Here is a 6,045-nt window from a genome sequence, read left to right on the forward strand (position 1 = left end):
CGCAGCGAACGAAATGAATAAACAAATCGTTTCTTGAAACAAAACAAACTGCTGTAAACATTTGAACGAATGATAGTCCGTTTTGACGTTTGGCGACGCTTCACAGTGATCATGTCAAGTTTCGTTCAAAAATTACCGCTGCCAATTCAGTTGCACAAAAATGACATAATCATAAATCTAATTTTGTTCGTCAATTGAGAAATAATTTTCGTTTTTTTTACATTTAATTGTTTTGGTATTCACTTCTTCAGAACTAACACTGTATTATTATAGTTTTAATGAACAAACCGTCAATTTCATGTGAACTGCTACGGAACCACTTACTGATGATCTCATCAATTTCGTTATTATGGACCTTATATTCTAAATACAAATGTGTGTATTTCAGCCCTCCATTCTCGAAGGAAAACAACGCAATTGAAACAGAACATCCTGTTTGCCATTGGGTCGTGATGAAATAAAACTAATCAGGATTCACAGTGGTAGTGAAATCATCAGAATTTTTTTGGATATCAATCTGTCCAATGCCTTATGCTAGCAACTTATTCATATAGAGAGAATTTCATTTTATGGAATGTGTTGCCATATCAAACTCCACATTTTGACGAAATCCATTCGGTGAAACGAACCGAAGTCGCATAATTGCATGACTGTAAACAAGAGCGAGAAAACGAACAATTTATAAGGAATAATCAAAACATTTTAAGCTTGATACAAGAACCAATTGTTTTCACTAAATTGGTTTTAGATTTCTTTTTATCAAGAAAAAGCAATTTTATAATATGCGTCACACTCGATTCTTATCCATTCTATGTGTATTCACCAGCAGTTTGTTGAGCGGAAGCTTATCACAAAAATGCTAGGATTTCAAAACATACGACATTACGAAATCAAATGTAAAAAGAATTTTCAGAAGCGGTTTACAAACACATGTCGAGTGCCTATCAAGAGAAAAGTTTATGCATAAAATCCATTTGCTCCGTTTATTCCATTGGTTTTTCTATTGGTTTGGCATTTGTAGCAGTGGAAGCGAAGCGCCGAAAGAAATCATTTCGAAGATGAAGTTCAAAATTGTTTCCCTACGTCGCCTCTACATACGAGCGTAAAATACATAATTCAGATGCGTAGATAGTGTGGTTGTCGAAAGTGACAAATCCTTCTAAAATGCTGAAAAAATAATTCAACAAAATCATCTAAAATTTGGAAAAAAATTTACTAACGAAATCGTCTAAATACGAGTTTTCTGGAAAAATGACAAAATCGTCTAAAAGACTCCATTACTAAATTAAAAAATAAAGAAGATATTGAGGAAAAAACGGGATTTTAGATTATTTTGTCATTTTAAACGAACTCTTGTTCATAGTCGTTTTTGGAATATTTCGGACGATTTTTTCAGGATGAAAATATCATATGAATTTGTTATTTTTGAGAGTGTTTTAAGCGATTGTTATATAGACATTTTTGGAGGGTTTTAGACATTTTTGCGAGGGGCAAATCACTCTTTTTGCAATTACTTCCCAAAAGTTGCAATTAGTCCATTTTTCAACAATTATTGGTCGGTTGCAATTACTTGTATATGGAAAGTAATTGTAAATTTTGAGGTAATTGCTGAAAAAAAGAGTAATTGCAACTTTTGGGAAGTAATTGCAAAAAGAGTGATTTGCCCCTTGCATTTTTGTCATTTTAAAACCCGATTTTGTTAAGAAAAAATTGTCACATTTTTAGATGATTTTTTCATTAACAAAAATTATTTTAGACGAATTTGTTAAAAAAAGGGACCATTTCCTTTAGACGAAGTTGTTATTTTTTTTAGACGATTTTGTTTTAATTTCAGACGTTTTTGTATTTAACCTTTGAATATTCATCTAAAAATAGCACTTATTCAATTGATGACAGAAAAAAATGAAATTTCCTTCTTGTTAGCATGCGACTCGAGCATGATACTCACTGGACTATCTCTCATTTGCTACATGATCCGTTGACAGTTTGTTTTATTGCTAAATTATTTTCTTTTACAAAATAGCTGATATCAAGTAAAAACAAAATTTCAATGAATTTGATTTTCGAAAGCGAACACAAAATTTGTGATTCACAAGTTTTGTGTTTGCTATCGGCACGACAATTGACTTCTTTAAAGTTTTTTTTCGTTTGATATTATCATTACAGGACGATTTCTTCCGAAATGCTGCTTGTTATTTGTCAGCAAAAATATTATGTTGATAGTCTGAATGTATAGAGGAAAAACTTTGTTGTTCTGAATAGTTTTTTTTTAATCATTTGATCGGTCAGTTGTTTCGTAGCAGTTCACATGAACAAACTGTTTAATTCATAGTGCATAATCAGTTCGAATTATTCTAAGTATACGATTCGTTAATTCAATTCGCTCGCTGCGTTCTTCTTTGTCTTTTCATTTTGTTGTGCATTTAATTTGTGGGAAAAGAACACACTAAAAAAGAATATAAAAACAACACAACAAGATCAATCAACATAGAATGCATGCGACAATATTATGCACCTTAAACTCTGCGTATTTGATTGTGTTTGTTCTGATTTTATGTTTACGAAATCAGTTGAAAGTTAAAGATGAGATGAAGTGATGTTTGTTATCAGAATGCTGGATTCTAGCATTCAAATTTTAATATCAATTATGGATTTTCCAATTTTATAAGAAAACAATTGTTTGTTTTCAAACATTACGGTTTCTAACATTTAAACAATTTAGAAATTGAACAATTCCCAATGAATCTGAAATATTCCAAAGTAATGTGTTTCCGGCTGATTTGAACTACCGACCTGGGTAAATGAAGTAAATTGCATCTAATTGTGTGAAATCTAATGATCCATAAGTTATGACGATAACGATCTGGAGTCATTTTGGAACAATTTTTAAAATTTTCATGATTTACACCGACCAAAAAGCATTGCAAGTGGTCATTAATGCAAAATAAATACAGTCAAATGAACGGACATTTTCGTTGCGGGAGATTTTTTTTTATTGATAATTGAATATATTTTATTTTGCAAGAAACAATAGAGAAGAACACCTATGATTTGTCAATGTGTCGGACGAATACTTCCTTACTGTATGAAGCACATGTGTCGCACTGTCTTTTCAAATGTCGTACGCAAAGCATCTTTCACTGCTAAATATAGTAAGACATTCGAGGGGCAAACCACACAAAAGTAATACTGCTCTCACAATTCGAAGTAGGCAAACCGTCAGAAGTAATACGGCAAAATAACAAATTGCCGAAGTAATTTTTTCATTGGAGGTAAAATGTTGAATTACCACCAATGTTTTTATTCGGTAGGTAAATTTGAATTCAGTGGAAAAAAGCCGCTAACAGGGCATTTGAAGAGTGATAAAACACACCAAACACGTATAATTATTGAGAAATAAATATTTTTGATTGTTTTTATCAAATTTTCATCAAATGTGTTTCAGCAGCAAACAGTGAATTGAATCTAAATCAGTGGCGTAATTAGGGGGGGGGGTTTGGGGTTCAAACCCCCCCCCCCCCCCACACAAAAAACCCCCAAAAATTTTTTTCAATAAATAAAGGGAAAATTGAGTTTCAGGATATTCAATATCAAAAATTTCGGCTCGCTTCGCTCGCCATACGAACAATATTATATAAAGTTGTATCGCCTGAGCAGTCGATCGCTTAATTTTGGACATTTTAGCTAACTAAAAATGATTATCTCAAACGAAATAGACGGATGTAGTCGCCTGATAGTTATTCTTCAGTCAATATGTTTGAAATAAAACGACTAAAGCCGACTATTTTTCATACAAGATTCCAAAAGTGAATTTAACCCTCTAATGCATTAATTTTTCCCAGGGCTGGGAGTACTGGTACTTGGTTGATTTTTGGCCATAGATATTTAAAAAAATATTCATAATCCTAGATTCCTCATGGTTAAGTCAGGAAATGCGATTGACATAAATCAGAGAACAATCAAATCCATTGTTTAAAAGTGAAAAAAATGAAAAAATTTATTTTGTCAAATTTTTGTTTTTACGGACATTCTAGTTTTCTAACTCAACAACCATTTGATGTAGACTAATAGTGCAAAAGACAAGATTATAGAGGATACCTTGACGAATAAAAATGACTATTAAGCAATGTGATCCGATGTACGGTTCACGTTCTACAGGCGTTCAAATGTTGCCCGTCTAGAGGCGGTTGTATGCATTAGAGGGTTAACTATCTGTGAATTGAATCACTTTCAAGTTTCATCCGATTTAAGCAGTCTGTCAATATATATCCACATGGGATGATAAACTCTTTTGAATACTTCGGCTGGAAATCCAAAATAAAGAATATGTTCTCTATGCTCTAAGTTGATTGTTAATAGATCTAAAAAATCACTACTTTGAATATCCACAGGAAATCGTCCCTGCATTTATTTCTAATACTTGTGCAAAAACAAAAACCCCCCGAAAGAAATTTCTAGTTACGCCGCTGACTCTTACCATTCTTGATTTGAAATATTTTATTTGAGTCTGCTTCCGTAGTTTCGGCAAGTTCATCAAATTTCATGGTCAGTTCGTCTGATTTATTTTTTGGATTGTTGCTCATTTCGTTGATTTCATCATTCATCGCTTGTATAATATTTGATGTGCTGCCAACATCAACACCATCGTTTATGAACTTGACTTCATTATCAGCTTCAGTGTCATCTTTAAGTTCATCAAATACCGTAACATCTTGAGCCAATGCGCGATTTAATTTATTGTTTTGCTTGTTCATTTCATTATTATCTGGTTCATTTGAATTCTGTATCGGTGGGTCACTTGATATTTCATTGGTTGACTCTTCGCCTGTGTTTCCTATTACTTTATTCATGTTTGTGTCATCGACGTTTTTGTTTTTTTCCTCTTCTTTTTCAAGTCCCATCGATGTTTTAACGTAGTCGATGACATTTTTTGGAACTTCTTTTACTGTTTTCTCAGTTTCTTCAGCCAAGTCCTTTAGCTTTTCCTCACCCGTTGTTGCAACAGATTTTATATCATTCATCAAACTATCTCCAATATTGGAGACACTCTTACTAACAATGTCCATCTTGATTTCGACTTTATCACTTATTTTAGAGTGATTTTCTTGTACATCGTCTTTGCTGTGCGATAATTCCGTTTGGGATTTAACTACTTCAATTGCTGTAATCTTTTTATCCGCTTCCAATGTATTCGGTTGAGTGTAGGCTTTTGATACTATCGTCTGATTTATGGAATCACTTATATCGATCCGAGCATCAGAATGTATTTCTTCAAGAGTTTCTTTGGCCAAAATTGGCTTTGAGCTTATAATATTCTTGAAATCTGGTGTATTCTGATGCAACAATTCAATAGATCGCTTTTGATTTTCAACACTTTTGGTGGAATCATAACTTTTGGGCAATGTTTGTATGGGAATGTTTTCATTTGCATCTGATGATGTGATATCCAATGATGTGCTTGGACTGAGCTTTGACACTGCGAATAAGAGAATATGGTGTAGCCCTGCAGCTATGTCCAATATACGGAGGTTTTGAAATTTTTTTAGTTCATGGGGTAGCCTAATTCCTTTGTGTTTGGCCGATAATTTTTCATTGAATGTAGTCAGAAATTTGTTTTTATCTAAAATAGTGATCTCAAATTTATGTCCACATACTAATTGATTCTTAACACGCAATCCACATCATACTCACCAGTAAGAACACACACAAAATCGTGCCCCGAACAAAATTTCCAAATGTTGTCGTTTTGATTGAACAAAATAATACGTTCGAATTGAATTTCCGTAGCACTTGTACTTTTATAAACATCACCCGAGCTACTGATCAAAAAAATTTCATCCTTCTGCGAAACGTATATGCTGTACACGAAAAAATATAAAAAAATAAAGAAAAAATACAAAGTTTAGAGTGAGTTTTTGAAAATGTATATTCTTCATGATATTCACACTTCCCGAAGCAAAAAAGAACTGTCTAATTTGAATTGTCTAATGTTTTCGGGACGCTACCCAGCATCTGCCAAATTCAAACATTTGAAATGACAACCAT

This window comes from Sitodiplosis mosellana, unplaced genomic scaffold, assembly GCF_009176505.1.
Source record: "Sitodiplosis mosellana isolate CC-2019 unplaced genomic scaffold, AAFC_SMos_1.0 Smas_scaffold_6170, whole genome shotgun sequence".
Lineage (NCBI taxonomy): Eukaryota > Metazoa > Arthropoda > Insecta > Diptera > Cecidomyiidae > Sitodiplosis > Sitodiplosis mosellana.